Source organism: Acinonyx jubatus, chromosome A1 (genome assembly GCF_027475565.1).
Source record: "Acinonyx jubatus isolate Ajub_Pintada_27869175 chromosome A1, VMU_Ajub_asm_v1.0, whole genome shotgun sequence".
NCBI classification, from domain to species: Eukaryota; Metazoa; Chordata; class Mammalia; order Carnivora; family Felidae; genus Acinonyx; species Acinonyx jubatus.
The window spans coordinates 36,799,451-36,809,061 of NC_069380.1; positions in this window are offsets into that span (position 1 = coordinate 36,799,451).

The window sequence follows — 9,611 nt, forward strand, 5'->3', positions numbered from 1 at the left end:
GTCCAAGGTCCAATAACTGGTAAACAGTGAAACTGCGATTAAAATCGAGAAACACTGGCTCCAGACCCTGTACTCTTAACAGCTTCACTATTGTTAATATCTGATAATGCCTGATGTCATTTTATGACCTCTGTCTTGCTCCAAGTTATACTTTTCTTGACTGATTTTGTAATCATTTATTTCAAATATCCATTGATTTAAAGAACAAAATAGTGGCTTCTTAAAAATACATAGAGTGGCTCAGTCTTTTAAGCATCTGATTCTTGGTTTCCGCTCAGGTTGTGATCTCACCGTTTGTGAATAGGGCTCAAACTCACTGATGGTGTGGAGCCTGTTTGGGATACTCTCTTTCCCTTTCTCTCTGCCCCTCGCCCCCCTTGTGGTTTATCTCTCTTTCTCTCTCTCTCACTCAAAAAATAAGTAAATAAACTTAAAAATTCATAGATTTACTCTTATCTAATATACATCCATAGGTGAGTACAGCTATTGAGCATGTTCTTAAATATTATATATATATATACATATATATATGTAAATCTTATGTGTATCATACCTATAACTAGCATATAAATATACATGATATTTCCAGCAAACAACAATAACTGAGATTGTTCCAATGTCTGTGTGGTTTACCTGATATTTTAAAAAAGTGTACCTTAATTGCTCATTCTCTTCAGACTCTTAAATATCACACTCTGTTACTTTATAAGGTTACTAGTCAAGAAGGAGGACAAAGCATTCAGGACAATCGACTCATATCCCGGGGCTATCGAAATTCTTTTTTCTCAGTCTACAAAGAAAACAATATTTTAGTAAGTAGAAGCATGGGCAAACTCTGCCTAATGTCCTAAGTAAACAGCAGGTTAATTTCAGATTTTCTATATTATAATTTACATCCACTCTGCAAAAGCTATAAATGATAAAATTTGATTTTCCTAACCATTATTCTATTTCCTTTAGCCTAGTCAAGGAAAACAAAACTTAACCGCATATTAGATTTCAGGATACCTTCTTGTTATTGCCTGCTCAACAGTAAATAATATGAGGATCATAAAGTCTTGAAGAAGATGCTGAATTTCTTGTGGGAATGGGAAAAAAAAAAAAGCTCCCTGGTGTGTTAAGCTCATTCTGAAGAGTGCTTACTGGGGAAAGAAAGACATTTTATTGCCAAAGGAATTTAGGTGTACATAAGGTTACAAATTTGTATGGGTCTGCTAGAAAGAGTACATGTAATAATGAAATAAAGAATTTAGGATATCGAAGGTCCTGATTTTTTGTGCCTAGGGATTTGTGTCTTTCTTTTGATTTGGGTTCAATTTTAACTACTTTTAATCAGTTATTTTGTTACTGTGTAAGAAAAACATTGAAATCATTGACAACAGTATAAAACCTTAAATGAAGAATTTAATAAAAACCCGTTTAATAATACAAAATGGAATAAATGTAGGTAAATTCAGACTTGGTTGTCTTGCACAATTTGAAAAATTAGAATTATCTGGTATATTTTTACACATTTAGCTTAAGAAGATGCCTTAGGGCCCAATCCACATTATAAAGTTCTCACTTTATAGATGGGGAAACTAGGCTCAGAAATGTGTAGGTGATGCCACTAATGGCAAGGTAAAACATGTGAATTCCATTTATAGTTACCTTCTAATGATACATATCTCTCTTTTATCTTTCACTGAGTTACAGTTCTGAAAATTTTTCAGTTGTGGATGTTATGATCTGTTATAATTATAGATGAAGATGCCTACTACAAATTCCTTAGATTTCATAGAATAAGCAACAACAGCATTGAGGCAACGCAGAAGTGACCTCTCAGTGGCATGTAATGAATTAGGCACTGATTAACCTGACATCATAGTGAATTTAGTTGTGACTCTAGAAGGCTCACTGGTTTCTTGTCTTCTTATTTCATGTAAGGATATTACATATTACATATTCTTTCTTATTTCACATCCTCTTTCAATACCACTTTAGTCATCTCAAAGAAGAAATCCTATTTTCTTATAGAGTCTATGAGATTATGATATGAATAGTTACAGAAAATAAAACTTTTTATTGTGTATATAGTGTAATGAGAAGCTTTTACTTTTTTTTTGTATTGAAGCAATTTTTAAATTTTATTTATTTATTTAAGTTTATTTATTTTTGAGAGACAGAGAGTGCACAGCAGGAGAGGGGCACAGAGAAAGAGGGAGAAAGAGAGAATCTCAAGCAGACTCAGCACGGTCAGCACTGTCAGCCCTCGAACCACAAACTGTGAAATCATGACCTGACCCAAAATCAAAAGTCAAATGCCCAACCAACTGAGCCATCCAGGTGCCCTGGAAACTCACCCTGCATAGCAAGAAGCAATAAGCAGAAAATATTAGTTCTTATTTTAATCAAAGGGCCAACAAAGAAATAGAATTAGCTTCATTAGTAATCAGAGAAGTTAAAATTAAGACTTTATTGAGATGGCATGCTTATATTTGCTAAATTGGTGACATTTAAGAAGTCTGACCAAACCAAGTGTAGGTGAACATGACAATCAGTAGGAATACTCATATACTCCAGGTCTGTTGGTAGAGCAACCCCCCACCTCCCTTAGGAAACAATTTAGCACTGTTTAAGGATACTTACAGATGTAAAAGAACTGTAGTTTTTTGTTTTTTGTTTTTTTAAGAAGGAAATTATGAGTATACAACTCAGACTAGTAGCTGTATCTGAGAACAAGACAGGGGATGGCATGGAAAAGAAACAAAGATTCAAGAATTGTGGGTTTTGGTCTAGTTCTTAAGTTGGGTGGTGGGTTAATTTATTGTCTTTAGTCAGAATTTATTTATATGTGACGTATTATTTTGTTTGTATCAAGTATTATGCAATGTAAACATTAACTAGTAATTATAGCAAATATGTACTTTTATAAACTGAATCTCAATGTTTTACTAAAATTATTTTTGGGAACTATAAGAAACGTTATATAACAGTGAGCTTTTTCCCCAAGGGAAAAAATTGTTACTAGGGTATAAATTAATATTCAATGAATTGGTATCAAAGAACTTCAAGATCTAGTTGTATACAAAAGTGAATAATATTTAGACTTCTGGAAGCAGAGGGACATGAAATGATTATAATATTCTATCACACGAAGAGCACTTGCAAAGTGTAATGGAAGCAGATAAAAGAAATCCCCGATGATTCCTAGGGAATCAATGGCATTTAAAGTTAAAAATATTACAAAAGGAAAATCATTACAAAAAAGAAAAAGAAAGAGCAAGCAGCATGGTCACAGATGCTCAGGAATACTTAAGCAAAACATTTTGGGAAGATCAAGTTGCCCAGTGAGTGTGACATTTTGAGGCCATGAAGTAGAGTTGTAGGGGTATGTTAACAGAGAAGAGAAGAAAATCAGGATATGAAGAGTATGCCCTCCATATTAATACATTCGGGTGGTAATTGGTACGGAATTGAAAAATTTCTGGATGACAATGATTTATTTCTTTGCTAACTGGGACCATATTTAATGGGAAAGGTGACAATCTATTACACTTGTTAGGTTTCATATTCCTTATTTGATAAAGAATGATAAGCAAGAGTACTTGGACGTGCAGGCCAATTTCTGGGGAAAGGTGAGACTTGGAGATGTTAATTATATTTTAAAAACATCAGCTTAGAAGTGACAGGTGAACCAGGGACTCGATAAAAACATCCAGGGATAATGGTGAGGGAAATGAGAGAATGAGTCAAAGGCGGAAATCTGGATTGTCATAATCAAGAGGCTGCCATAAGAGGCTGAGAAAGAGAAATCAGATTGGGAAGGCTGACAAAAGAAGCAATCATGTCAGTAGGGAATAAAGGATACTCTTAATAGAGTGCTTAGGTGTTAGACACTTTACTGAGACCTTCACACTCTTTATTTCATGTCGTCCTCCCCATAGGCTCTGAAGTAATATGTTATGTTCCTAATTTTAAAAATGAGTTGAATGAAGCAGAGAACAGTTAAATTTGCTTAATGCCACACATATCTAGTAACCGTGAGAGATGAAGTTCAAACTCTGTTCTGTCTGACCGCGGCTCTCACTCTTAAATGCCCCTCTGTACCAGAATAAATTGAGAGTTGATAATGCCCAAAGCCAGAAAGTAATCAAATGGAAATTAATTAGAGAATGAAATCAAGATTGAAAGAGAAGTCATTAGCTTTAGTAGTTAGTAAGAGCAAGTTTGGTGTATTAGTAGGAATCAATTAAACCTTGGGGAATTCATGGAAAAATATTTTTTAAAATGTAACTTGGATGTAAGAAGGTTACCAAGGAATTTATAAGACAAAGATGATAGGCAGCAATGATGTCTATAGTTAGAGAAACTGAACGGTAATGGACAAGTTACTTAATAGTGTCAGTTTTCTCCCCTCTGAAATGTAAACAATCCTCAATTTGTTTTGGATGGATAAATTGAGCAACATGCATACAATCTGTCAGTATGAGCAGTGGATAATAGAAGTTGAGAAGGGTAGAAACCAGACTGCAGTATGCCGGAGAGCAGATGGGAATACGGTAGTGGAGATAATGAATGTAGAGTATTTTGTAGCGTTTGACAGTGAAAAGAATTGCACCAGAGATGTAGTTGAACAGGATAATGGAATTAAAGGAGGAAGGGTCTCTAGAATAGAGAGAGAGAGAAATTGAAGATGGCAAAGCGGATGGTTCAGTGCCTTACAGGAGGTGGATAGCATAGAGTTGAATCATATGCCTGCAAAAGATTACATTTGAGTGAACCCCCCGATTATTTGTCTCTCTCCCTTCTTTTTAACCCCTTTGAATAATGGGTATTGGGTTATCTTGCAGTGGAAATTATATTAGACAAATTGTCAGTATATCTGAGGCAGAGTCTCCTCCTTGGGCCACTAATCAGCAGAGTGACTTTGGGCAAGTCTCAGTGTCTGCTATGGACTGAATGTGTCTCCTCCAAGTTCATATGTTGATGGTATTTGGAGTAGAGTGTGGGGAGGATTTAAGTGGTAATTAGGGTTGGATTAGGCCATGAGAGTGGGGTCCTCATGATGGGATCGGTGCCTTTATAAAAAGAAGAGGAGACACACAATCTCCCAAGGTGTGTGCACACCAACGAAAGGCCATGCAAAGGGAAACTGACCATGTAGGTACCTTAATCATCTTCCAGCCTCCAGAACCATGAGAAAGTATTTTTTTGTTGTTTAATCCACTTAGTCCATATGGTGTTTCATTATAGCAGCTTAAACTGACTGAAACGGTATTCCAGGACTTACTTGGTTTACCCATTTGTATAATGAGGCCATTGGACTGAGAATCCTTGTAATCCTTTCCTGTTATTCCAATTCGAGTTCTGACAGTGTCTAAAATAGGTTCTTCTTGAATTTGGTACTTTTCATCTTTTCCTTTGTTCTTAACCCAACACTAATCCCTAAACTTTTGGGGGGAAAATCACAGAAGGTAGTGCAAGAATGTGTGAGTGGTTAGGGAGGGAAACTTTCAATAGTGTGCCTGGGTAAGCCCAGATGTGTACGTATTAATTATGTACATATTAGGATCAGAGATCTCACTCTAGGTTTTTCTCTCTCCTTCTCTCTCTCTCCCACCCTCTTTCTTTCTTTCCTTTATTTTGTTAAAATAAAAAACAAATGAAGGCCAGCCTTGAAAATTCCCTGAGCAGACAAAACCAATTTAGTCATACAAACAAAGCTTAGGTTAGCTTATTTACCAAGACTAACATGACCTGGGTAATTTTTTTGCTTGTGCCTCTGGAAATCATCAGCAAAACTTGAACTCTTGTCCCAAATTGATATGAGGTAACCACTAACCAATTCCCTTTCATGTAAGAAAATTCTAATATTATATCCAATCACTGGAAGAATAAACGGTCACTGCTTTCTCACTATATACACTGCTTTATAACAATATGCCCCTGGGCCTCATTTCATGTTTTAGTTTGAGGGCTCCTGGTTTACAAACTGTCTTTCTGGCATGTGCACAGTGAACTTTTACTAATTATTACTTCAGTAATTCATTGGTTTTACTTCATCTATTTTTAACTTTTGACACTTTCTTTTCATTCCTTTCTTTCTTCCTTTTTCCCTCCCCTCCCTCCTTTGAAAATGAAATTAGTAAATAGAAAACGTAGCTCCTTATATGCTATGTATTTAGATAAGATAGCTGAACCATTTTATGGATGAAACATTTTAGATAATTTTGCTTATAGATGTTAAATGTTGATTTACTCATGAATTTTTATTTTACAATGTGTCCATTTTTTTCTAAAGAACAGAATAGGAATTCTATAGCACATATATGTGTGTATTTTCTTCACGAGTCATTTGGAAAATTTGAAGGTCAACATCTTACATGGTTTGATAGACCGTTTCCAGCTCTAATTCTATGGTTATTGCCCATTCCTATAAGTGGACATTCACATACCTTATTCTCACATCCCGTACAGACCTTCACACATATTCTGTCACACATACACATGCACACACACACACACACACACACACACACACTCCCCCAAAACACCCATGTGCACATATACCCACATTTCTGCCAATATGTAATAATAAGGATAAGCTGTAATAAAAAAATGCTTAACAAAATTATATCTATGACATTTCCATAAAATACTGTAAACCAAATGTTTTCATACATTTTGATTTGGGGAAGAACTTTAAAGATACACTTTTTTTTTTTAAAGAAAAAAGTTGAAATTTCAATACATTTTAATTGATCCCATTAGCTTTTTTCCCAATTATTTCTTAGGAATAAGATTCTTAGGAATCTTAACATAATAATGATTTCTGTATTGTGTTGGAGAAAAACGAGGTCTATGATACAGTGCTAATATGATACAGCTGAAATGCCTAATACCATAAGTCTTTCCTACCATTTCTTATCACATTAACACAGGGACAGCATTCCTCTCCTGGCCAGCTTAGTCTCCCCATTGCCTACAACTATTGGAGGTTCATGAATATTTAAAAGTTGTAAAAAAGCTCTTGTTGACTTTGTGCTATGGCTTAACAGCTGAGGTTGGCTTTCTTTTTTCTTCCAGAAGTTGGATTCTCTCAAGGAAGATTCTATCACCTGCAGCGGAGCACAGCACCTAAGAGAAAGGAGTAGGCCTTGCCAGATACTTCTCAGAACACAGGAATGAAGACTCTCTGATATCCTGCTGTGTCATCCAGCTGACTACACAGGACCAATGGGCTACAGATAGCACATCTACCATGTTGGCAGCAAAAGGAGAGGTATGTATGTCCATAGAGTTTTCTATTTCTTCATTGCCAATCTTCTTGCTGACTTTCTTGCAGTTGTGGAGGTAGCAATCTGACAGTTTACTACAGTTTACTATCAATCCCCTTTAAGCTGATAGTTTTGCATAAGTACTTTGCATGGCATTAAGCCATTTCATGTATTTGACTGTGTAATTCTGTATTATACCTGCTTCTTTCTCAATGAAAGAAAAAAAAAGGCAGTGAATAAATCTCTATTCCCTTGTGACTTCTGATTTGTAAGTTTTTCTTTTTGCAAAGTAGATAGGGAAGACATTCATTCAATACGTGCTGATAGTCATCTAGAAATAGATGTATAATTTCTTAAAAAATATACTTTCTTTTGAGTACTCTCTTTTAGTTTTAGTATGACTTAGATAAAGTTACTGTGTATTAGGTGTAGGTCAATGGTCATTCAATCAATTCACATTTATTCATTGTTCAGAGACTTTGGACACTGTCCTAAGAACTGAGCACAATAAAATGAATTTACTTAAACTTGATTAATTTTTAGATCATTTTTGACCTTACTCAAAGAAAAATTTGTTATCAACTTTGATATAATGTTTCCTTATAATTTTCACAGCTTTAATCTTTAGCCTGTCTACACTTAGTAGTGAAGACAAGCAGAAATTACTTTAACTTCTTTTTTAAAAAAAAATTTTAATTTTATGTATTTATTTTTGGGACAGAAAATCCCAAGCAGGTTCCGCATTGTCAACATGGAGCCTGATACGGGGCTCAAACTCACAAACTGTGAGATCATGACCTGAGCCAAAACCAAGAGTTAGACACAACTGACTGAGCCACCCTGGTGCCCCTAACTTCTTTTTTTAAAAAAATAAAGTTTATTTATTTATTTTTGAGAGGAGAGCAAGAGCAAGAGCCAGTGAGGGAGGGGCAGAGAGGGAAGGAGAGAGACAGAATCCCAAGCAGGATCCATACCTACACAGGGCTCAAACCCATGAACTGTGAGACCATGACCTGCGCTGAAAAATCAAGAGTCAGATGCTTAATCTACTGAGCCATCTGGGTGCTCAAGAATTGCCTTAACTTCTGACTTTAGTTATTATGAGCCAACAGTAATTTAATATTTATTATCTGATATTAAAATATATGATTATGAATGACTATAAGTGTCCACAAAATTTCCAATCAAGTTGACTTAAACATTTATGACACTTATGCCATATGACAGAAGGCCTAAATATAAGGTGAATTCTAGACATGGCATCATTCGGGCTCTTGTTCCATTCCTCCTGTATTTTCTTCTCTGTACTCTTTTCCTTACATCAGTGTTTTTGTCCCCAGGCTGGCGAACCTCATGATTATGTCAAAGTAAAATTTTCACTAGACAAAGTCAGACATTGAAGATCTTATTCAAAGCTACTGGGTGGCCCCAGAAGGTGTAATGCTAAGGGAAATAAGTCAGAAAAAGATAAATATCACATGATATCATTCATATATGGAATTTAAGAAATAAAACAAACAAACAAAGCAAAAAGAGACAAACAAATGAACAAAACCCCAGACTCTTAAATACAGAGAACACAGTGGTAGTTTCCAGAGGGGAAGTTGGAGGCAGGGATGGGTGAAATAGATAAAGGGGATTTAGAGTACATTTATCATGATGAGCACTGAATAATGTATAGAATTGTTGAATCATTATATTGTACACCTGAAACTCATATAAAACTGTATGTTAATTATACTTCAATAAATAATAATACTAAATTATAAATGATAATAAATAATATTGCAGTAGGGGAGAGAGGTCAGAACTGAGTCTAAACTCAAGTATGGTGAAAGGCAGAGGATTTTTAAGAGCTAGGGTGGGGTGTATCATAGCCCATCTGTGTTTGCTAATTGGCTTTACCTAAAGGAAAACTAAGCTATCTCATACCTCCATGACAGGAAGTAGTTTCAGAACTTGGAGCAAAGGGACTTGCAGAAGGTAGGCTCCTACTCTCCCATGGGATTGGGAGGGAGGGGCTCCATCCTCCTTCCTGATTACATTTCAAGGAGATGGCTTTAAGTCTTTGAGAAAGACAGTCCTGGTTTGTAAAACTGCCAAGAGTCTTTTTAAAAGATTTATATCTCAAAAGGGCAGAGAAAAGATTTATAATTACAAGTTTTCTAAAGTAAATCTCATGGATAAGGAAAGTCAGGGGTTGCTGAGTCAGGGAGAAGCCTGTCTAAAGTTTAGTTAGGCCTAGGGGACTGTGAAGGCTGTCTTGTTCAGTTATATCATGGTTTTCAGTAGCAATTAAAGCAGTCTGTTTCTTTAAGGTTAGTTGGAGAGAGAAGAAAATCTATCTTCCAA